This window comes from Atractosteus spatula, chromosome 3 (genome assembly GCF_055471065.1).
Source record: "Atractosteus spatula isolate fAtrSpa1 chromosome 3, fAtrSpa1.hap1, whole genome shotgun sequence".
Lineage (NCBI taxonomy): Eukaryota > Metazoa > Chordata > Actinopteri > Semionotiformes > Lepisosteidae > Atractosteus > Atractosteus spatula.
The window spans coordinates 49,358,920-49,384,948 of NC_142708.1; the positions used below are offsets into that span (position 1 = coordinate 49,358,920).

General features: G+C 39.6%; 1 long non-coding RNA gene across 1 annotated transcript in view; it reads right to left on the bottom strand.

The window, feature by feature from the left end:
• LOC148837888 (uncharacterized) overlaps positions 1-19,042 on the bottom strand; it is a 31,028-nt gene extending 11,986 nt beyond the window's left edge. Inside the window, exons 1-4 of the long non-coding RNA XR_016090788.1 lie at positions 18,921-19,042; positions 6,456-6,518; positions 5,850-5,904; positions 2,833-2,976 (exon numbers count right to left, since the gene is read on the bottom strand). This is a non-coding gene — a long non-coding RNA (uncharacterized LOC148837888). The remainder of the gene's footprint in view (positions 1-2,832; positions 2,977-5,849; positions 5,905-6,455; positions 6,519-18,920) is intronic.
• Between the last annotated feature and the right edge of the window lie 6,987 nt (positions 19,043-26,029).

Below are 26,029 nucleotides of genomic sequence, written 5' to 3' on the forward strand. Positions count from 1 at the left end.
CTCCCCACGGTTAGTCCCTTTGGACGTCCGTAACAACTGTCATGTACAGATATTTGCATATCTGTGAGTATCAGTGTCCTACCTACTCTGTCTGGCAACTGAGGCAATAATACCATATAAGAAAAAGAGGGAATCCATGTTTTATGAAAAATCCTACTTAGGTTTAAATTTCTCTCAAGATTAATAAACCACCAGGGCCTGATGATATTTTACCAATTTCACTGATGGAATCTTAGTGGGAAGACTTGGGTAATACCAATGGACTTGAAAATCGCCAATGTAAGGTTATGGCTGTCTACAAGAAGTGTAACAAAACTGACTGAAGTAATAAAAGTCCAAAAGATATGATGACATCTGTGACATGTAAGGTTATTGTCACGATCCTTATCCCTCCTCCGGCTCTTTCACATTTTTGATGAATTCATGTACCTGCCTCCAATCCTGCCCCTCCTTATTTAAGCCTGGCACTCTTGCTACTCTCGGCTCTGCATTGGAAGACAGACGCCCGGAGGCCCGCCTACCATCAAGTCGCCCTACGTCTGCGGCTTAAGGGCATAGGACTCCTATCAGCATCCTGACCCTGCTGAGTCAGGTGCTCAGAGCGCCTGGCCTCATCACCCCCATTTTTATTCCCTGTCCCTGTACCAGATCCCGTTCCGTGTTTTTAACTCTGTTTTGTCACGACTTGGCTGGATCACCAAGTCCAGATCACTTGGCTGGACTTTTGGACTTCGTCCCGGATTTTCCCCCTGGACTCCTTGGACTTGTTTGCCCTGGCTATGCCCCCCGAGCACCAGTTCACCATAGTCACACCCCCCCTGTCTGTCAACCCTTCCTGATCATCGTCGTCTCCTCTCTGTCGTCCTTTTCCACTTACTTTTGGATTATACCGTCTGCATAGGGTCCAGAACTACACTTCGTTACAGTTATGGAAGCAATCATTAGAATTAAACTAGAGAATCACCTGTTTGAATATAATAATTTCTGGAATGTATAGTTATTCACTGATTACAAGGGCATGGCCAAGGCAGCTGCCATAACAGAGTAAAGGTCATAGAATTTTTTAAAAGTTTTTACATTTAAAAACATTATGTTCATCATGTCATAACATGGGTGAAAAACATGACAAAAATCACAAGCCTTACAACTATCAAAACCTGAACCACACCGTACCACCAGACTTCCGTGCCTGTTCGGTTGCCAAACAACACTTCACACAAGAACCATATATTGTGTGAATATATGGTATATGGTTGTGTGATCCATTATAAGCTGCTCCAGGGGCACCATATAAATGGCTGACCCTGTGCTCTGACCCCAAGCTTCTCTCTCCCCATCTGTGTGCCTGCGTGTCTCATGGAGAGCAAGCTGGGGTACGTGAAAAAACAAATTCCTAATGCAAGAAATTGTATATGGCTAATAAAGTGATGTTATCTCTGTTTTATAAGTAACTAAGGAACTATAATTATCAGGTGTTTGCATGCTAATTTTTAAAATAACGAGGCACAAAGTGCAGTGTGTAGATGTCAGCACTTCAAAACCTCCTGCTATTACAAAAGAAGGACCCACCTGCCTGATTCCATCGTCTAGTTTGGCTGAATTAAATTAATTAGAACACAATCCGAAAGAAGCCTTGTAAAAGTGACCTGTTCCTCGTCAGAGTCACCCCTCCTCCCACACACACAGATCTGTATCCAAAACATTTTAATATGGCAAGCAAAGTCTTTTTGCTTCAGAACATCCTGCAGTGCTCGCTCTAAGAAGGCTACACTGAAATGTGTTCAGTTATTTACGTGCAACATTTCAATAATCCATTGTTTCTTTTCTGGAGAGATTTGGATTTCCTTAAATGCAAATCTAAATTTTGCACATCCTATCATGCATACAAATATAAACAAGTTATATATTCTTCTTATCTCTTTAAAAAGCTGTTTTCTCTGAACAGGTTCTGTTAGGTCAATTCACTTGCATGAAGTCAAGATTCTCCTTAGCAGATTGTGCTCAGTGTTGTAAAACAAAACTATATAACTCTCACACTGGCCTAATTGTAATAACTTTATTGTTATATCTCATTTAATTTCACAACCTTCTTCAGCTTAGTTTAGTTTAGTTTAAGTTTTGCATGAAATAACACATCCATTGAATTAAGTTAAAATATGTTTTAACCACCTACAGTATACAGCCTTGGTGTCCTCCTTTCATGTTTTAACCTTTTTTACACTGGCAAAGAATCAAGTTTCAAGAAGTTCAATGTTAAAAACAAAGTTTCCTCCTGGTCCAAAAATAAAGAAGGTATACATTATCAGTAGCCATAAAATTCCAAGTGTAGTTTGGAATGTAGTTCCACAACTGTACTACAGAAAAACAGCTATGCAACAGTTCTATAGTAAATACTTCAGAAAACAACTCTGAACACTTGACTGACGTTACCACATCATTTTAAACCAACTTCTTGACAATAATTACATTTTTAACAGAATAAATCTAAAATAATTTCTATAAATATAGTATAAATATAAAATATAAAAAAATGACAATATACAAATATTTAAATTAGCACATTAAAACACATAAACACTTCACTGTACCCAAGAGCTAAATACTCAATAGGTGTCTTAATTGGAAGAAAAACGAGTTGCCACAGATTTATTACCACAAGTCATTACATACAAGAGCAATATTCTCTTGCAACAGCAAGTCCATTCAAAGGTGTTGTTTTTTTATTGCTCTCAGGATATTTTTGGGAGCAAGACAAAAATGAGCATTATTGCTTGTTACTGCTGCAACGGACAATCTGCTTTCACTGTTAATTAGTGAACACAGACTTCTTACCTTCATCACACTGACAGACAGGGCCCCGAATTGCAGTGCATCAGGAAACATGCAGGCAGCTCTGTGTGCATGTGCAGAACAACCAAGAACTTCAGGCTAATTGCCGTGCTCCATCCTGCTGTCATTCCTGGCTATGTGTACTAGCTGTGGGTGACAGACAAAAGTGGAATCACTCTCTCACGGTCCTCTGAGCTCTTTACCTTCTTGAGACAAAGGACATAGCCAGCTTTGCTGTGCACAGGTCTGTCACTGTCGGCTCACTCATAAGAGCAGGTCTTACAGACCCTCTGGTCTGTTTTTCAGAACTCGAACACACAGCCTCAAGTGGGAGAACATACATCTGCATGTTTCACTGCCAGCAGCTTATTCTTCACATTATTTTCTGTAGAGAAATGTGCCTACACAATTAGAGAGCACCACAATGTGGATGACATCACATCATTGAAATTATCCACATTCAGACTTCCTGTTATTCCTCATAAGAGTTATCTAAAGCAAAACACTGCAACAAAAGTCCAGCTGTGAACTAAATGAACTGAAGTTTCCTTGTGATCATAATGACATGTTCCAGTACATTTTGAAAGCATATTTAAAGGGACAGCACAGATAAAATCTCATTTAGTTTGATTTCTGTTTGTTTTTACTGCCACAGCCATACACATTTTCTTGGAAGGATACCAGATGTACAACAGTGCAATGTGGAGCAGTCCTTGCTCCAAGTTTCACATACCAAATTTAATTAAAATGTCTTTGAAAAGCTCTGAAACAAGTATGAAACCAAATGCAAATGGACCTTATGTTACAACACAATTTCACATCAAATTCACATACTAATGAGGTTCAAGTTTGAACAATCCTACTAAATGCTGTTGGATGTAAGTTTGTATAAAAAATAAACAAACTACAACTTGATTTCCAAATTAATCTCTTTTCCTTTTAAAGTGATAATAGTCTAGTTTTGTGTACAGTATGTGTCACAGTAAGGTGAACCCTTTGGGCGAGGCATGTTCCTGCCTCGTTTACGACTACGCCACCTAGCAATACAAACGGGGTGCTAGGGCCCCTCTACATTACCACAGGTTCTGTTTATCTCCTGGTATCACCAATGCACACACAGACCAGCGATAAGCATTTGTATCGTATAAGTGCCCTTTTTATTTTCTAACGTCATTCACATTCACTATCACCCAAAGACACAACAAGAACAGCATTTGCACCAACCAAAGGTCCTTTCGAGGGTCATAATAAATCCAGAGGGACAGCAGTCTTTTCTGTAAAGTACTGAAGAGAGGCCACTCGAACATTTCTTCTTAGTACCTGGAAAGCCTTTGATGGCCCACTTGAAGGAGAGGGGTACCATCCAGTCCCATTTCCCCAGTCTCCGTTCAGGTTACATTAGAAATCCTCCTGTAGGCTGTATTCCATTCCTCTCAGTTTGTATTGGCTAGCCAGACTGGTTGCTTGCTCCTTGCCTTCAGGTATTAAAAGTCTCTGTACAGTACCTGACATTCCAATGTCAATGTCTTCCGTAGTCGTCAGTTCCTGAACCAAAAGGTCCTGGCTTCCATGGTCTAGCATTCTGCAGCCTCCCTTGTGCTGCCTGTGTCGTCCCCAGGGTCGTGTGGGACTCAGGAGCGCACTCTGTTCTGGCTCAGATATTTTTATTCCTCTCCTTAGTCAATCCCCCCGAGGGGGTTTTCCACTGTGCCTCTCAGAAACGGGTTTGCCCAGTATCTTACCAAGAGGAAGCTTGTGTTGTTTGAAGGGTGTGAAAGTGCCAACAAAGGTGTTATGGGCCCTTATCACTTCTCTGTTCATCCTCTGGCTCTCCCTCTTCCTCCCTAGGTCTGGTTAAAACTGGTTCAGTGACTCCTCACCTCCAAGCATCAGTATCTAATTGCTTTCTGATCGACTTGGACCGTTCTTACTGACTGTTCCCTGATAGACTGTATTCACTAGAATGACTGAAGTTGCAAACCTTGAGTGAGTGTCACACCCAGTACACCTAGAGGGCGCTCAACTTCTCTCCTGTTCCTAGTTCCCTGTGTTTATTCATGTCTTTCTGGTGTGTCTTGTTGTGTAGCCTATTTACTTCCTGCTTCTGGTCTGCTCCTCGCTCAGCATTGAGGTTCAGATGTCCTGAAACCCGCTTAGCACCAGGTCACTCCTGTCCTGAGGGCATAGGTTTCTATACGGCATTTCCTGAACAGCTGAGCCCGGGCTAACCCCCGTCTCGCCGCTACGCATAGGGTCTATTTTCGGTCTTCTGCCATTCCATGGTTCATCCTTTCCAACATCCGTGATAGTGAGAGGCAACATTGACACCATCCTGGCCATCAACATAACCCAATCACAGCCTGTTACTGCCTAAATGGCATACATCCTGCTACATATGCAGCTGAATACTTAAATAACTACAGCTACAAGAATATCTACTTTAACTGTATATCAAAGCGCAGCTGTCCTTGAGAAATTAAGGAGCTCACTTTCTCAGATGAACTAATGGAAATTATGTGTTTAATACTGACTAAGAACAAAGGAAAATCAAAAATGTTTGTGTATGTGCTCATTAACATTTTTTTACACTCGTGTTGAAAGGTACTGGCGTGGTGCAGAACATAATATCTCTATGTAATATCATACATTTAGAAAAACTGTTACATACAAAAGCATGCGAGCAGTTAAAAAGCCGAAAAGAAAAGAAAGATATGTAGATTTCCTAATGTATTTAGATAATTTCATATGAGAGCCATTCATTCTAATTTAAAAATATCATAATTACTAATGGGATGACAAGGGGGGTACTGGTTAGCATTGCTGCCTGATAACACTAGAGCCCTGGGTTCAATTCCTGGTGTGCTATCTGCCTGTGGCTTTTATTGCTTGCCATGGGTTTCCTCTGGGTGCTCCAGTTTCCTCCCACACTCCAAAGTCATGCTGGTAGTTTAATTGGTTTCTGGTGTGAGTGTGCCCTGTGATTGACTGGAGTGTGCCCTGTGATGCAGGGTGAACAGTACCTTGTCTTGCGCCTGTTGCTTGCAGGTGTCAGACTTCACGTCAGAAATCAGAAACCTTGAGAGAGGGAGTTCAATAGAGCCAGCTTTATTTGAAATGCAGAAAGGGAGATTGTACAGGAGACCACACCATCAATTCTCAGAAATCAAAAGCAAATGCAGCTACTTATGTACACCTTTTTTTTGCATCACAAAGCTGTCCGTTTTACAAAAGGCTACTCATTCTAAAAAATCTTTTGATTATTCCTTATCATATCTCACGAACCTTGTCAAGCTCATCCTGTCCTCTACCTTCCAATTAGCCCACACAGCCTGGGCTCTTCACTAACATAGTGAACTCCAGCTCCCCCAAGACCTTGCATTCGATAACGAGGTTAGAAAATGGATAGAAGGATAATTGCAATCGTCCACGTTATGATTATTGCAAGTACATGATCCTCAAGCGCTTACAACCCTACTGCAAAACTAAGAGCTGCATCAATCAAGTCCTGGGGCCTCAGCTGTTCCCCTTCCTGTGAGCTCATCCTGACATGAGCACATCTCAGCAGGACAACACGTCCTCCTGCTGCTCTCTTGCAAGCAGAGAAATGCCATGGAAACCTCACTCACCTGAGGGGATTCAACATCTGTGAGCTGAGATATTCTGTGCCACCGAAAGTCCAGAGAATAGGTCTGGGAAAGACAGCAAGACAACCAAAGGTGTCGCAGATATACAGTTTTCAGGGCTTCAGAAGTCACACATGCTATAAGCCAGTGACTTTCACAGACTCCCTGTTGATTAACCCTGTTGATGTCAAATGTTGTTCGGCGAATTTATTTGCAACTGTGGCTTGTGTCTGTTCAATAAAACAGCAGTGCATCTGCTACAGAAAAGATGGTCCCTTTCCCTGTTAATTAATTTGTGATTTTGTTTCAGTTATAAGTGATAAGCTTACAGTTTGTATTCTTAGTAAAAGCAGATAAAGAAAGGTTTTTAAAAGGGGGTGGGGTCTCTTAACTACACAGACAGGTCTGTGATGTATGGCTGCACACCTTCCCCTTACCTGCCTTACCTCCAAGAAAGGGCAGCAGAAAAAACATTCTTAGACAACATAAGGAAAGGTTTTGGTACCAGACAATCTGAGTGAACATAGCCCTGCAGTACATACATATAAACGTAATTGGTCTGACAATTGGTGCATTGAAGTGCTTTACACTGAAGTTGGGAAAATGTAGAAGGCCACTTTCTCAAAAGTGCAGGAAGAACCTCACTTTCACCTTGAAACTGAGCTAACTGAGAAAATAAGTGAACCACCTGCAGTGAATATTACTGAGTACTTTTTTCTTGCTTTAACAAATTTAAAGTATACATTTATACATACAGTATATAATATTATACAGTATATATTAATTGTCTTTGAACCTGTTGAAAAATTAAATTAATTGAACTTCTAATTTTCCGTGCCTGTGAAGAGGAAGGATATTGCTGTTCTGGAATTAGCCCAGAGAAGAGCAACCAGATACAAGCCAGGGCTTAAGGGAAGGGCTAACAGGATGAAGAAAGTGAACAGTTTTAGTTTTAAACAGAGAAAATTACAAAGGGACCCGGTTCAAGTATCCAAAATCCTCAAAGACATTTACAAAGTCACCCCAGCAGACTTCTTCAGATTCTGAAACACCAATCCGATGGCACCAGTGAAAACTATAGAGAAATATGCGTAAAACTGAGAACAAGAAGCACTTCTTTACCCTGAAGGGCTGTGGAAGTATGGAACCAGATATCCAGTCATGTTGTTGAAGCTGATACCCCAGCTTCCTTAAAAAAATGGCCTATTACAAACCTTGACTCAATTAACCACTAATAACAAATTAACTACTAATTAACAAATTAACCAGATGGACGATAGGCCCTCTCTTATTTGTAAACCTTTTAATGTTATTGTTAAATGTATACATTGATGCCCACACTATCTTCTCACCGTAGATAACAGAAAGCTATGCATTACCTGTACAGGTTCAATCACTTTCTGATGTGACATTGCTTTAGAGGAAAACTGACTGTTTACTGCTGGATGCTTCAGGGATACACATTCCATCCATCTTAACAGAAGCTACTTAGCAAATTGAGGGAGGTACCAAGCAAGAGCCTACCTTGAGAGCACAGGGCACAGGGCATGACTGAAAAAAACACAGCTGCTCTCTGTTTCTGGACTATTTTCTTCTTATTAACAAGTAGGAGAGAAAGGGAGACTTTAGAACAGCCAATGAAACTAACTCAGCAGGTGCCAGAATCAAACTCAGGACCCTGGAACTGTGAAGCATTTCCATCCATCATTTTCTCACCACTTCATCTAATTCTGGAGGTCATGGGATGCTAGCCTGGCAAGCAACGGGTGCAAGGCAGGGTACACCTTGCACATTTACTGAAAATTATTATACCTACCTGGTATAATAATTATATAAGCAACTGGGATCTATGTTACTACATGCTGTGTTCACAGCTGCTGTGTTTGCTTTCTTGCATAAATCTCACAATGAAGAAAGACCTAATGGAATGACTAACAGAGACTTTTTCTGTGGGGGACACAACTATTCAAAGCTACATACTGTACAAAGAGAAAATTAAAGCTACATGAACCCTCATATATTTTTTCTCTATACTGTATATTATTAAGCAGATCCATCATTTTTTAAAAACAGCAATAAACAATAAAAACCATACTCCCATGAGAGTTTATAGTTTTAAACCAAAGTCTTTTTGATGTTCAGATTCAACACAAAAGGAAAATGGCCGCATTACAAAGCTGAAATGGTATTCCAGGCCATAGCTCCAGGAATCATCACAGAAATTGATTTGTGATTTATTTTCTGTCTGATTTACTGGGCCTAACAAAAGTATTCGCTCCCTTCCAATGATGTTCCATTTTTGTTTATTACAAATTATCTATACACACGTACAGGTGTGATGGTGGCACAGTGGTTAGCACTGTTGCCTTGTAGCACTGGGGCCTGTCTGTGTGAAATTTGCATGTTCTCCCTGCATTGGTGTGGGTTTCCTCCGGGTTCTCTGGTTTCCTTCTACAGTCCAAAGACATACTGGTATGTTAAATGGCTTCTGTAAATTGGCCCTGGTGCGAGTGTGTGCGTGTTTGTCTGTGGGAGTGTGTGCCCTGAGATGTACTTTCTTCTAGCCAAGAGTGAATCCTGCTTTGCTATTCATTTTACAAAAGGCTACACATTCTAACACATGTTTAATTATTCCTTATCATATCTCAGGAACCCAGTCAAGCCCATCCTGTCCTCTACCTTCCAATTAGCCCGCACAGCCTGAGCTCTTCACTGACATAGACTCCAGCTCCCCCATGACCTTGCATTAGATAACGAGGTTAGAAAATGAATGGGTAGTATACAGACATTTTCAAAGTGAATATTTCTGATGCAAACTAAAAACTTTTATGGACAATTAACATTAAATGTCAGGAAAACTAGCAAAGAAAAATCAAAACTAAAACTGCCACCATGACACCATGATTGTTAGAAGCCAATTGTTGTAATTGTTTGACAAAAATGACTACTATGAGTTTTTTGCATAACTCTAACGTTTTTGCACACTGTCGTAGTGTATTATAGATAATGTTTGACCATTCCTCTTTGCAGAGGAATGGAACGTCACTGGAAGGGGTGAATAAATTTGCTTGGGACTGTATATTCAGTGAGAGACAATAAAAACCCAACGAATGAGTTGCGTAACCATTAGCATGTTTTGTGTTTTTAATGCCAGCATATTTATTATTTTTTCTTTTCCTTGGGAACTTTATAACAAACTTTGACAGGAATCCTGATGCACCTCAGCTTTTGGCCATTGCTATTTTTATCTTTTGAATTGAATCTGAAAATGGCTCTTCAAGAGTTGTTGGAACACGGCGCCTTGCTTAGTAACTGAAAAAATCATTTTGGACTGTGAACCATCTGTGAGTGAATCATCTTTGTTGCTTGTTTGTTGCTGCTTTGCCCCTGGGCAACTCTGCTTTGGCAACTGTTAAACATTTTGAACACTGCTAGTTCATTTTGCAATGAAAGGACCCCTAGAATATACACTGCATTAAAAGGTTAAGGAAACAAGTAAGATCATTCTGTTTCTGAAAGTAAATTAACTGATTCATGTGGAATGGAAATTTGCAGAGGATGTAGGAAGGAAATATTTTACTGAACAGGGAGTACTTTAAGATGGTGAGTGATTTGTATAAGATATAGCTTTAAACCTCTAATGATTAAGATCAGTAAAATGTGATTTGGCAGTGCAGAAAGGGAGAGCAGATGTCCTGAACCAGCACAGTTAAACAAACCAGCATACCGGCTTAGAACAAACAGCTGTAAACATGGAGAACATACTGAGCCTATAGTAAACACTGAGTGAATAGTACAGTAAAAAAGCACACTTCAAAAAGATTTCTATAGTATGGATAAGAAACACCTGTAAATTTAACTGACAATCAGAGCTATGTCTTCTGTTATAATTACTTCTTTACTAAAGACTGTATTTTTGCAGTACAGATTAAAAACTCAGTTGGTAGAATTCCTATTGTTGAAAAAATATATATAAAAAAACATACCCCTCATATTAAGCTTTACTATGAATATATCCATCACCTGTTTAAAGGTGCTTCTTTTTTATCAGTTTGCATTTCTTCTGTGGCAAAGGCAGAATTGTCAAAAAGAGGGAGGTTCACATGTATTCTGCTCTGGACAAAGTCCCAGTTATGTATAATCTCTTAAAACTTTAAATACACTAATGGAAAGTCCAAAATATTTCAGTCACCTTTTTTCTAAAAAATTAGATTGCAAACTATTTTATATTGTCCCTAGTGAACAGGAGAGATACTAATTCTCAAAATGAGACTTTCTGTGCTTATTTTGTGTGAAATATATAGCAAAACCAGTAATAGATAAATCACATTTTATTTGCAGAAGAGGTTCACCTGATCTGTCCCTTACTGTTGCAATATTTTACTACTTGCATGAACTAATATTGTGCTTTAACAGTATAATGCAGCAAATAGTGCTCAGTATGTACTCATTACAACTTTAAAACTCCAAATTATAGGTGTAACAGCCTTTTATGATGTGCAATTTAATGGTGCCTGTATTGTAAGTATGTTTAGGAATCACCCAGCTAATGCAAGTATAATAGCTCCTGGTCTTTCAGCTTGCCAGAGTGATGAAAATGCAGGTGTAATTGCCTTCTCAGTCATTGGAGGGCAGTGCTGGTTACCCTGTGAAAATGATGTCTTGTACATTTTCTTGAGAAGAAAATTTCAGAAATGTGAACACTTTACACTGACCTTTGTGAGGAAACAGGAGTATTGAAAGCTTTTACTTTCAATAACCTCTCCAACTTTGAAATTTAAAGAAGAGCAAATAATCTTATAAAAAGCAAGGAACAGTGCCTACTTGAACTATCGACATACCAAACACTTCACTAAAATGAAAACATTGCACTATTTATTTAAAAGATGGCCGGGAATACTTCATGTTGGGTAACAACTGGATAAAATGGCCAGAAGAGAACTGTCCTTGTGATCTAAACAATGTGAGGAAATATTTCTGAGACACTGCTTCCGTAATGGAGCTGCACCAGGAGTGGATCGCACAATAATGACCTTTCAAGAAGTTAACCACTGGCCAGCAGCCATATCACTCTGCAACAGACAACTGGCAGCCCACTGAAGCTAAGGAGGTGTGAGCCTTGTCAGTACCTGGATGGGAGACCTCCTGGGAAAAACTAAGGTTGCTGCAGGAAGAGGTGTTAGTGGGGCAAGCAGGGGGTGCTCACCCTGTGGCCTGTGTGGGCCCTAATGCCCCAGTATAGTGATGGAGACACTATACTGTGAACAGGTGCCGTCCTTCAGATGAGATGTAAAACCGAGGTCCTGACTCTCTGTGGTCATTAAAAATCACAACGCATTTCTCGAAAAGAATAGGGGTGTAACCCCAGCGTCCTGGCCAAATTTCCCATTGGCCCTTACCAATCATGGCCTCCTAATAATCCCCATCTATGAATTGGCTTCATTACTCTGTTCTCCTCCCCACTAATAGCTAAGGTTTCTTAAATGCACAAATTCTAATGTGACTTAAAAGGAAAAGGTCACATCAGGGTGCAGGTTGAGCTGTATGATCCAGACATAATGGCTCATGTCATTAGCCGACTGATAAGGATTACCCAAGTGATGGCAAGATAATGGACTCTGTGTTAGGTTGAGAAGGAGTTGGAGTCCCAGGAGTTGGTCAGGGATCACTTGTATCCCACTGAAACTGAGAGAAACTGAGATCCCCGTGATTCCCCAGGTGCCTGCATGACAGCAGTAATACTGGTGAGGGTCTCTCTTACAATCACCAAGCGATGATGTTGGTGAGGAACTTGACTCTCTTCCAATCAACTAGTGGTGACATTAGTGAGGGACTTGTCTCTCTTGCAATCAGCTCTGGACCTCCTTTCTCCTCCTCTATAACTACAATGCTCATAGTTTCAGTTAAGAAATGTCTCTTTGACTGGATGAGTTGTTGGAGCCCATCAGCATTCAGCAGTTCCTCATTCTCCCTATGTGAGTACTGGTCTCATCACTCTGAACCAAGATGTAAACACACAATTGGCGATTTATTTATCCAGCCATTGTCAGCATTCAGAATGTTATATTAATGGCTCTGTGGCTAAGGATCTGTGCCTGTGGCTGGAAGGTTGCTGGCTCAAATCCTGCGGTGGGCAGAGGAATCCTACTCCATTGGGTCCCTGGCCAAGGCCCTTAACCCCAACTGCTCCAGGGGCGCCATATAAATGGTTGACCCTGCGCTCTAACCCCAAGCTTCTCTCCCTGTCTGTGTGTCTATGTCTCATGGAGAGCAAGCTGGGGTATGCGAAAAGACAAATTCCTAATGCAAGAAATTGTATAGGGCCAATAAAGTGATCTCTCTCTCTCTTAATGTTAAAAATGGGAGAAAAAACTGTACCATAATGTTTGGCATTCTAGAACCCATATTAACACCTTTTCCTTCAAAATGGAATTATGCAATGTGGATAAAAATACATTAATTGCATAAGAATGTATTTTGTGAAAGATTTGTTATAGCTCATGAAGCACTGACTACAGTCTCCATTTTGTGTCTAGTGTGGCATTTTAAGCAGAAGGGCCATGTGTTAAATGCATTAACACAGGAAAGGCTTAGATTTCCATTTCGCCTATGAGGATTTTTGAAAGATCAAGCACCTCTATGACGTGACTGTTCTAAATTGGAACTTCCTGTAGATGGAACAAGGGGTAGAAGGGGACTTCTGTGAGTTTTTTCCAGAAATAAGAGAGTAGGCCTAGATTTACTGTATTTATATGACTTGCAAAACCAAAGAACAACGTAGGTATAGATCACTTTGATAAAGGTTTATCTTTGTCTTGTAAGTCCACAAAACATTGTGCCAGACATTTTGTGGCTCGTATTTGTACTTCTTTGCAAATTCTAATCTGGTCTTTCTGTTTTTAGAGCTGATGAGAGGTTTGTATCTTGCAGTGCAGCCCTTATAATTTTCAAGGTTGTCAGTGCACAGTGAATTGAGATACTTTTGCCTTGGCGCTCTTAATACCGTCTGTAATCTCTTCGGCTGTTATTTTCAGTTCTTTGCCTGTCATCTTCCTTGGCAGGTCCTGGTCTTTGCCAGTTGCTTACTTCTCCAGACGTTTCTTTCTGTTTTGAAGCATTCCATATTGTTGAATTTGTGGTTCCATACTGTTGTTTCTTATGTTCATACTTGCTTGTTTCTCCACCTTAGACAGCTTTCTAGTGTTTATCTTGGCTTATTCCTCTCTAACGTAAGCCTTCACAGCTCTTTCACGTTTTCTCAACAAATGCAACATGGACTCTTGAGGTGCTCTAAGTGTTATGACCAGATGCTGCCCCCAGGAAACCAGGGAGAACTCCAAATGATGAAATGGACCCAAGAGCTAGGGTGCCACAGTCCAGGGGGAGGTGCCAGTCTCCCTGCACCTCAGGTGCAAGATAGGCTGGCTATGTGTATGGGCTATGTATAAATTAGACAGTCGAGGGAGATCTGTGGCTTGGCTCCAGAAGCAGGGGCACCCTCAGGTTAAAGAACAGTCTGCCAGGATCACCCGGGATGCAGGCAGGTGGACTACGACGGGTATTTGGGGAAGGACTGCAGGAAAAGGGGAAAGTAAGAGCAGGACAGAGTGTGCCACCAAGGTCTTGAACTGCGCTTGTTCCAGAGTGGAGCGCCGGGCCGAGGGGGTCCGACACACAGGCCAGGCAGGAGATTCCCAGTTGGGGCAGCCATTCAGGGGAGGCTTCTAAGGCCCACCAGAGACCAGGCCGAGGGAGTCATCTGCTGAATCCCAGATCCAAAACGAGGTTCTGGCCTCGCTTCCACACTCAGCAGCCTGCAGCCCCTGGACAGCACAGCCATGGGCAGAGCTCCCAGCTGGAGCCCAAGACAGCTGGAAACCAGGAACACAAAGGGTTCTGCTGGGACACTGGAGGATGGCTTAGGAGTGCTGTGATGTAAACATCAATGCTGGATTGTCAAGGAGAGACAGAGGAGGGTTTAAGTACCCTAGAGCATCTGTTACCATGAGAGCTCTCACTACTGACAAGAGCTCTGCATATCCTGTCTTCTCGGCGATCAGGTCAGAGTGGAGGTGTGGCCACCGGTGCCTGCTGCTGTGACACGCCCCATAATGCTGTAGTGGGGTGAGTGTAACAAGCAGGGCAGTCCCTTGAGCATTTCTTTCAAATGGCTCACATTAAGAGTATGCTGAGACTAACTGTTAGTATCGCCTCTGATCCCTCACAGGTCCTGCAGGAATAATACTAATTGATGCCTTCAAACAAAAGTTTTAGAGTCCCTCACTGCGCATTTAACAAAATGGAATTCTTTTATCAAGCTGTTCAATCAAACTACTTAATAAATAAATGAGTATTGCTTATGGGCAAGTGCAATCAGTGGTTAAATGCAAATTGAAGAGGCCATGTGCTATTATAGGGGCTTGGAGTGATTGTTCAGGGAGCGAAATTACAGGTTGTGGTAAGCTGTGTGGATTCCTGTAGGAAGAATGTGTAATGACTGTGCATGGGTTGATGTCTTTTATGTAATTGTTACCAATAGGGAGTTACAAAAGTAGAAAATTTTCAAATAGACCAGGCAGGATAATCAATAATTCAAATAAAAATTCATAACCTTAAAATTGTACTGAGTTTGCCAAGAATATACCCAAGCGTTTGGTATAATTAGATGCACCTGAGTTCTTTGTTCTCTGGCACAGCTTTGGTGAAAAGAGTAAAACTGTAAGTCAGGCACACTGGGTTAAACAAATATGTATTAACAATGACTATGACACACTAAACAGCACACAACCTAAACATACAACTGAGACATCTCAGAGGCCTACTTCCTGACCAACCAGTAAAACCTCAGACTGCTACCACATATTCAAGTCCTATATATAAAGCGAACAAAGGCTAACAGAAGACATAAAGCTGCTTTCTAAACCAACAGAATATGACCAACTTATTTGTGAGACCTTTTTCCATAAAGTTTTTTTTCTGTCTACCTGCCTGTCTTTATCCCCTGTTCCTCAACTGTTGATCATTCCTAATCATTTACCCAGAATGTAAAGCGACAATTATTTGAGCAATGTGTCTCAGACCCTCTTTGACTGAGGAGACACGCAAGTTCCCTTCTTGCTTTGAAGCTCCTGAGAACTGCAAATGTTGGCACTAGCCAGGTGTTAATTATTGTCTCTAGATTCTTAAAGCACTTGAATAGCCACTTCCAATAACCATAACATAAAGTTATAATTATGTGTAATGTAAATTGTATTTGTATTGTTTATATGTTGCTTCTAAGTCTCTCTATAAAACATATCAAGTTGGATGCAAAACAAATTTCTGAGAAATCAGACAATAAAGTATGATTGTATTGTAGTTCAAGTAGGTAGCTGCGTCAGCATGCGTAGGCTGCAAAGAAACAAGTTAAATGTCACGCCCTCTGCAGCCAGAGGGCGCTCCTTCTCTGTCCTGTCCCTAGTTTCCTGCCTGCTGTCCTTCCGGTCCCTCTCTTTCCCTTGGGCTATATATCTCCGGGTCTTGCACTCTGTCCTCGCTCAGCATTGACGTTCGGATGTCTTGAGACCCGCCTAGCACCAGGTCGCCCCACGTCCGCTACCTGAGGGCATAGGTTTCTATACGGCACTCCTGAACTCTTTGCACTAACGAGCCCGGGCCTTTTTCCCGTTCCGCCGCTACGCATATGGGTCTTTTTCCACTCTCCTGCTCTCCACGGTTAGTCCCTTTGGATGTCCGTGACATTAAAGGTTTATTCCATGCTGAAAAGAGAAGAAAGGAAACACAACGTTTCGGCTGTGGAACCTTCTTCGGGTGTGAGAAGAAAGCACAGCCAAAGAAAGCTCCACAGCCGAAACGTTGTGTTTCTTTTCTTGTATTGTATGAAACAACTGAGCATTTGAAACAAATACCTGTCAGCCATCAGTCCCAATGGTTACACTCACCTGAACTGGGGCAACTGAACACAACGATTGACATGTTTAACATGGTTAAATATTTATGCCAAATTATAAATACTATTTATATGGGTAAAAGATCACATACTCCATATAATACCAGCAGAGGTCTATGATCTCTGCCACTGAGAAGACTTTAGGATTATGTTGCACAGTTTGTCTAGATAATCTTGTCAAATTTGTGTCACATTTCAGGGTGTGATTATCCCGTTTTTCCTTTTTTAATCTAGCACATATCAGTAAATAAATCATCACCATCCCATTTATGACAGCAAACTATCCAGTAAGAATTTCTGCTTGTGTTCCCTCTGTAATTAGTTTGTAACAATATTAGGTCATACAGTGAAATATAGAACTACAACTATGCAACTATGACCAAGCTGGGCTGATTTCACAAGGCTGCACAATGGTTCGCAGTAAAATGACAGTAAACACGTCCTCTATTGTTTTATTTTGAAAGGTTAATAACATTTAATGTAAGTCAAATTTTTATGGTTCCCTTCTTAGTTGTGGTAATATGATTGTTCGTTTGGCCTCATAGTTATTATTAGGTATTTTTATTTTCTTTCTTCATTAAGCAGAGCTTAGATGGCGGTTGGATGATTTTCTCCTACATCTTAAGTGATGAGTGGTTGCCTACTCTTGCTACAGTAGTTGTGAGCAACTTTTTCTTTGACTATGGAAAAGGAGTCATGAAGCTCAACAGACTCTCCAGCTTGAACTGAGAATAATAAAACTATTCATAGTTTTAGTAATAGTAAAGCCAGTAAAGCCATTTTTAAAGCTCATTCTTGTATGAATAAGAAGAGATTTTAATTTCCATCATTACACTTCTGTGAGAACTTGCCAGTAATTGTGTAACTCATGCACTTGAGATAAAACTACATGGGTACAGCAATTGAAGACTTTGACCTCAAGTGCAAATTTTACAACACTCACAAAGCAGTTTAGTAACAGTCTAGATAGCATCTGTGGTCTAGCATGACTTCAGCTGTCATCTCATTGACTTTATGTTACTGATATTGGTACTTCCACTACGCCGTATGTAAACACTATTGGCTTTTTCCCATGATAAACAAACAATAATTTATTAGTAAAAGATCAAAAAGAGTGTGATATTTTTAATGTTGACCTAATCTCCTCTTAACTCATTTGTATTCAGACTATTTGTATATGTTGTTTTGTGTTAGTTATTAAGGACATATTCCTTTTTGCAAAATATCATTAATAAAACCAGTACAATATGGAGGTACTGTATGAACATTGAAATAGTTTTGTTCTGTTATTGTTAGGTCTAGAGAAAATAATCTAAAAAATGCAGGATGCATGGGAATTTAGACTTTTAAAATACCATTAATAGATGCACTGTAACAAAATGTTCTATGAACATACTGTCAATTTCTTCCTATCCCAATAACCATTAAGCATGTTTCAGAGAAAACACAAACGTTTTTTCTGATTAATTTCTAAAGCCCAATAAAGTGCACATAGTGCAACACTTGTAATCTTTTACATTACATCTTTTAGACTGACACAGAATATTGAACATTTTTAAACTGTGGCTTTAATTATTCCTGCTTCATGGAATGGTATTTTAGCTATAAACTGTTTGAATTGTTTACGCACAGATAACACACCAAAATATATTCCTTCTTTTTTTTTCCTACAATGAAATTAAAACTCACTTTAAATGAATTTCATTTTGTAATGTGTATTATCTAAACACTGCAAAAAATCTTTAAATGTCCAGTGAAAGAGAAATGTTTTCACCTTGTTGAATAAACAATGCAAAATACGAATGCGCAGAATCATAATGGTGAGAACTGCATGACCATATTACTTTAGTAGGAAAATCAGCAATGTAATTTATCTAGATATTTATCCAAGACAGTGCATTTCAAAATGTCAGATACTGTTTTAATGAGACTTACAACTGACAGGAGAAATCTTAACATCCCTGACTAACACTAAAACTTATACAGTATCTTCCACGACAAAGCTAGCAAATTCTTTCTAATAACCATCGATTAACCCAAACCTTGGAAATAAGACAATACTCATACGGTATTTAAAAAAAAAGAAGCAGGAAGCAAGAACTAGCACAAAAGAAAGACAAAACAGACACACTGTACACATCTGTGAGTGTAAACAAAGGCACACATTACTGTCAGCTATGCATGACAGATTTCTCTTTTGACTTCTCCAAACACTAAGTCCTGAAGTGATTACTTTTTCGAATGTGCATGTATATTGGAGTGCCTTTCTGACAACTTTAATTCCTGGCCAAACTATGTTGTGCAGATTTGTCGCAAAGGCATATTCAATTCACATCACTTGTCACGATAATCAAATCAAATAATCCCAGCATATGAGGCACTTCAGCTTCATTTCATTTCAGTAATATTTCTAACATTTGCTAGTTTCAGATGTGTGAGAATGGTAAGCTGAATACCCCTTTCTCTTGCAAAATGTAAACATTTAACAAGTAAGGAAATTAAAAAAGGAATGTACTCACCGTAAACAAACAGAAACAAATGAATGGTTTAAAGGTTTTTAATTCTCTTGCTGTCTGTGACTAAGCTGCAAAACGTTTAAAATAGCTTGGTTTCTATCTAGCGCACTCCTCTTCTGCGCAATGGGAGGAAGCTCAGGACTTGTAGAGGCTGTTGACTTGGAGGAAATAGATTGACCACATGTCCACAAATGGGGAGAGCACCGGAAAACAAGTTTTCATCAACAAATCGGCTTTCTCCTTCCCTCTAATGAGCTCACAGAGCCATGTCTCTTGAAAAACAGCTTTACCTACAATTTCACTTGAAATCAAAGGTAGTTGCAGGAATGTAGAGAAATGTACTGTAACAACAAAACCTGTAACTGCATTCCTGTTGCCATAACACAGGATGTATTGTTATCAAGACTGTTTCTCCAAGGATATTTGGGCAGAACTGTGTGGTCATTTAAAAAATAGAATTGCAAAGCCTCAATGAGCACCCAGCAGAACTATAATTTATGCATAAGGTAGACTTTCAACCTGACACTGAAGAGTTGGTAATTTCTTTCTGCTATTTGAAGGAGCTTTTTCAGACATGTAAAAAATGTGTGTGGCCTTGATAATTGGAAAAAAAACCCTGCTACAGCAGAAGCATTAATACCTTTTACTGGGATAGCCAAAACACTGAAGCAAGGATTGTACTCATTTGTATAACTGGATGCAACTTTCACTAAACAACACATATACTGATATATAATTTATTATTTTATATATGACTGTAACAAATAAGAACAAAACTCTAAATGACTGCCAACATTACTAACAGAAGCATCTGGTTTCATTATTCAGGTTTTATGAATGAATGATTTATGTGAGGGATCTGAAGAACACTGGCAGCTGTCTTGTATACACCTCAGAAGCTGCAATTATTAATTTGCTAGAAACTAAGTTGTCAGGTTAGGGAAACCTGGCAACTTAGCAAACTGTCATATCGCATTACTTGTCAAATCCTTAAAAATAAGCCAAATGTTGTTCCTTTTAGGATAATGAGAATCCTCCACATATGCAAATTTCCTGAATAGTGTGCATGCACTTCCATGAATCATATGTAAATCTGATTACAGCCCTGTAATTACTAATAGCAAACTTTTTCAGAATCAGAATCAGGACTTCACGTAGTGTACATGTATGTACAAGTAATAAAGACCTTGGGCTCAAAAAACAAAGTAAGAGCCAGAGTGATAAGACACCAAGAAATTGAATTTGCTTTTGTGCAAATGTAACTTTGTGCAACAGTTTAAACACTGTCAAAGCCTTGCACTTCTCCCTTCAACTAGGGGAAAGGTCTCTAACCAGATGGGATGACAGAGGAACATAAGGAAAAAGATGCACATGTGATGAATTAGACACCTCCAGCTTGATGGTTTATCATGTCACTGTGTCTTGATGGCTAATAAGAAGTTGTGAGTAGCAAAAGTACATTTAACATTGATTTTTTAAAGAAATCTACTAATCATGAGGCACAACAATTGTAGCAGTGTTTTGTAACCAACTTTTCGGGAAAGGTTAGACATATTTTAAACAACACAAGTATTTCTCGGTCCTATAACAGGCTCAGTTTATTTTACTGTACAATATTTGAAGAACAGGAAACTATTAACACAGGAGACTGCCCTCTAGTGAATTAATTGCTTAAAGCACTACAAATTGTAATAGAGAATTTCATTATTTCAGTTTGTTTTTTTCGGCATCTACAAAATTGGAAATAGAACACCACTTAAATTTTCTCCTAACTGATCATGTAAACGAACAACAGTTACAGTCCTATGTTGTGCTTGCATTGTCTACACAGTGGTATCACTGCTTTTTTGTTCTTTAATTATTATTCCTGGCCTGTAAAACATTGTATATAAAAAATATATTAATGAAGTCACCTTCAAAGTCTGTTTCCGGTGCAGGATGTAATCCATATCACTTGGAGACACTGGGATTGAACCAAGAACACTTGCTGGCCGACTCTTGGTTGTCTTTACAACAGTGTGCTCAGTCACTCAGGAATTGTATTAGCACAAACCCTTTTCTCATTCAGTTTCCTAATTTCAGCATATAAAGAAGTGACTGGCCTGAAGCCTACCTGGGAAGTTGTTGTAGTTGTCTATCTGCTCCTGCAGATCGGTGTGTGGTCTACCTGCCAAAACACAAGGAGACCTAAATCACAAACCTCCAACCACAGTAACAATGAGAAGCTGATATGTTAAGAGAACTTTAAATAAGAAAATTGGAAAACTACACAGATAAAATCAACACTGGAGCAATGTGTTTGCTCAAATTACTTGGTTAGTAAGCTCAATTAGTGCTAAAACACCTTCACATGAAAAAACAACTACAAATGAGTTTCTTCTGACCTTTTAGGAGGCGAAAGCGGAGTGGAAAAAATTATTGTATGAAATGTCAGTTATTTCATATATTATTTATGATAACCTGATGATTCTCGAAGAGTTTATGTGCAGTGTTTCGGCTTGACACTCAGAAGTTTTAGAATGACACATTTGTATAAAACCATTTTGTTATAAGGCTGTCATTATTTTTATGTATGCTTATTTTTTGTGCTTCACATTCTTCTACCAAATGACCCGTGTTGTCCAGTGCTTTAAAAAGTGTTGTGAAGCGAAGCAGGAGTTCTATGGACCATTTTTAAAGGAAAACGACGAATGTAGAAGACGCTCCTGCTGCTTTAACTATCAAACAAGCACATGAGGGAGGTAAGGGGTATAAATAAGTACCAAGGTAACATTTTTAACTTCAGTGAAAGTTGCTACCTCCCTTCAGCAGCAATATATACTGTACAGTAGCAATGCAATGTAATGCAACATACCAATGTCATAAGAAATAAAGAAGCTATACATGCTATGTTGCTCTACAAATCTATTTTTTCAAACGCACAAGGGCATTATATGGGTACAAAAACATGATGAATCCGTTTCCATAGAATGTATGAAGCAGGCACTTAGATACAAAGTGATCAGTGAACAGCTTGAAATGGAGGACTGGATGTTCATTACGCATCCGTTGTGATTTATGTGTCTCCAGTTCGGTTCAGCAGACATCTTACATGTGAAGCCAGAGCCACAGAGTTTAGTATTTGTATCACACAATCAATAACTGAAACTGAGTGATCATGTGGATTGGTACTATATACAGTACATTTGAAAAAGCCAGTGAATAAGAATTTCAACTTTAGTTCAGACAGAACCTTACAGTGTCAAAGACAGTATCTTTAATTTCTTCATGTTCTATCATTAACATTTGTCAAATATACTGGAGGTATCTTAGCAGGACAAGATGTAACAATATCATGTGTTCTCTGTCCAGCCTGTCTCATAGTGCCACCAGTAATACAAAAGCGTCATTATGAGTTATAGTAGATGCGCAATCTTCTTTTGTCCAGTCTAGAACTGAGTAATATTGAAGCTACGTGTAACTCGCTTTCAAATATGTTAGCCCAAGAGCAACAACTTTGAACCAAAGTCCGTGTTCTCATCACGTTTCCTGGTTTCTGGAGAAGAGTGTGTGAAAGATCAATTTAAGATTTGCATCCACAAAATTTGAATAGGTTGTTTCCGTGCTTGAGGGTAGTTCCGAAACTTGCATAAATACCTGGTAATACGTTATTTTTTTCTTGATTAGAAGCGAAGTATTCAAAATCATTACTTGAGAAAAAAAAATAATGTAAAGCATGAAAGATTGTTTTCAACTCATGACAAGTAATTGAAAAATGTAAAAAAAAAAACCTATAGGACCAGCCTATACAGTACATCGCTTACGTTTCGGCTTAGATTTTTTCTCAGATTCTGCCTAGTGCGTGTATTGCGTAACTCTTTGGTTTGTGTTATTTTTGGCATCCTAATTATTTTAGACAAGAATAAAATGGAGATGTTTTTGAAGGGCGAAAGAAAGTATATACTGTATGATGTGGGATATAAATGCAGTCACACACCAATTATGAGACTTTTATATGAGTTACTCTTGGTCAGACAGAATTGCCAGGAGAAATGAAATTTCATTAAAAGAGTCACAGAAATAACTGTTCAATAAATTCAAATGGCATCCTTTTACCATGGTGCTTGAAAGGAACGTTCAGTAAAAATATAAGCCGCCAAATCATTGCTGTTTATAGCGTTTTTACCAAAATGAGGAACACATTTCTTTATGTATTTTTATTTTTGCAAAAATGTGGAAAGAGTTGACAGTAGAGTAATGCCATTTTCAAAATACCTAACTAGCAACAATATGAATAAACAAGCTTGTGTTTATAAAGCTCAAGTTACATAAGGATGTTTACATCAATACTATTCAGCTGGTAGCTTTTGTTCCTAATGGCCAGGATGTCTGAACCCTTAAGCTGTGCTTGTTACAACAAGCAAGCAGATGGAGAGCGAGTAAAGGGGTTATTTCCTCACATAGGTAATATAAGGTATATAATTCTGTCCTTGAGTGTCCTGGCATGTAATAATAAATTACATATACACAGTAGAAACACCCTAGGTTTTCCACATCTTGAGCATCTGATAAGTAATTGCTGCTGCAGATAATTATTTTACACCTGAAGCAAGTGAGTAATGGATCTGGCGCCGAGCTCAGCAGGATTGATTGCTCTTGTACTTCCGTTACTCCTGGGGCCTCAGCCTGCAGCGCTTCCCAGCTCTTGTGTTCTGACTGCAGAGCACGGAGGGCAGATCAACACCAGGGGGAGCTGCTGAGCAGCTTCAATGCAGAGAGCAGGCTCACCGATTACTGGAGGCTGTGAGAACAGATTCAAAACCCAGGAACATCCAGCGAAAAAGGTTTTCTATCGGTTCTATCGGTGGTGAAAAGTATCTATTGGACCACTTGCACTGCCCCTATGAGGGCCTGAATCTCCATAGATTCAAAGTGCAGCCACTGAGGTGGCACCTTTGTGTTCAAATGACTTACAGTATTAAAAAAAAACATCTGCAAAATTGCATGGACATGTATTTTTATGTAAATAGAACTGCATTACTGCTCTCTTAGGATAAATTAGCAGGGTATAATAATTTAAACCTTGTTTCACAAATATATGGCAACAAAGGGGCTTGATGTGTAAAGCTGAATTTCATTTCATTTAAAAATGTTAAGAGTGTATATTCTGCATGACATTACATGTACAATTTGTTTAGTCTGGCAATAGTCACCACACTGTTAACAGTCCCTCAGGGATGATAACTGCATGTAATTAATGCAGGTTGTGTGCAAGTCACTGCCAATGTATATTGGGAAAGAAGCACCAGATTTTGTTGTCAAACAAGCCTCTGTTTTGCTAGTTCATTAGGCCTGTGGGCACCTGAACAATATTCATCAGATGATGTTGAGGCAACCAATGGCTCAATGAGAAAGATTTTATTTGAGATCATGCAATCTTACTGAAACACTTAGTCAGCAAGGCTCCTTTCTAAGGTAGTTTTTTCAACCCAGTTATTGCCATCACATAAGAAATATAGTATTAGAATAATTTTAGTCTGGGAAAAGGTATGCATGTCATGCATTCATAGTTGTTTTGTAAAAAAATAAGACATAAATGTTGCCATTCACTGCATGACAGTCACCCAGGCTAGGATCTTGGAATCACCCAAGTGATGGTATAAGTGGATCTTCACCCAGTGTTTATGCAGACGTGAACTTACCTTACGGGTGAAAACCTTTCCCCATATTTTGTCATGTACCCCAAAGAACACTAGAAGTAAAAACAATACAGTCTCTCATCACGGATGTCGTGAAATGGCCAGGAGAGCAATAAAGACCCTATTCATAGCTGAAAAAGGGGCAACACGGAGGTTAGGCCAAGCTCAGGGGGTCGGATGATGTCGGTAAAGAAACCTATGCCCTCAGGCCACGGACAGGAGTGACCTGGTGCTAGGCGGGTCTCAGGACATCCGTACTCTCAATGCTGAGCCAGGAGCAGAGCAGACACAGGAAGTAAATAGGCTACACAACAGGACACACCGGAAACAGGACAGAAGTAGAGCGCCCTCTAGGTGTACAGGGCGTGACATCTCTATTTTAAGGGGTGGTAGGGAGTTTGGATAGACCTACTGTAGGAACCCTCTATTGATTTGGACCTAGACCAGTCAATCTGTTGAAAGTTGGATGAAAGCCAGGCTCTAAAAGCAAGGGGATTTAATTTCGAGCGAGTGTATGCCACTGTCTCAGGGCAGCGATTCCAAGAAGAGACATCACAAGGCATTAAGGCACTTTGAGAGCACTATCGATTGAACGTGCCACACTCCTGGCACTGACATTGTGCATGTATGGGCTTTGATGTAATTTAAAATGTAATTCAATGCTTGACTCATAACGTACCAAATTGGTTTGCTAACAAAATGCCGAAAAAACATAAAACAGCTAGGTTCCTCGAGGCTCCCGGATGTGATCCTTTTTTTAATTAAAAAAAAAGAAAAACACAAAGTGTGATTCATCATGTATAATCTTTATTGAACAATTAAATAAAATAATGGAAGTGCTGGCAAATACTACTTGTAAGAAATATATTTCTTTTGTTTTTATCACTAATACATTTGTTGCCATAACTACCTGCTCTTTAAGATTGTTAAAAATGAGCAATGATCATCCCACCCCCATATCCCCCTCCCCACCCCCAGCTACATGTAAAAGCTGCTTTAAGAAGAAACAAAATCTTTTTTAAATAATCATACAAAAAACATAGCTTTAATAGGATTGTCTATGGATCTTTTGGAAAACTATGTATGCAAGTGTGTGTATGCAGTGTAACACACACTCCCACACTGAGAGTAACAATAAAGCTCTTTCCTGCATTCGACTGCTTTTGTCCCAAAACTGACACACACTACTTGTCTGAAAGAGTGCACCCGCACTGGGCTATGTGTATTAGTGTGTTAGTCATTCATTCATCAAAGGATGTGCACTCTGAAGACTGATCAGCTACACTAGGAGAAGGAAGCACCACTCCCTCAGCCCCCTTTCAAAGCAGAGCAGAAATACTATATAATGTTCTATTTCATCTCACCTTCACTCTGAACATATGCCCAGAGATCTTACCACTGAGGGGCAACTCTACTGTCAACTGTGCTAACAAG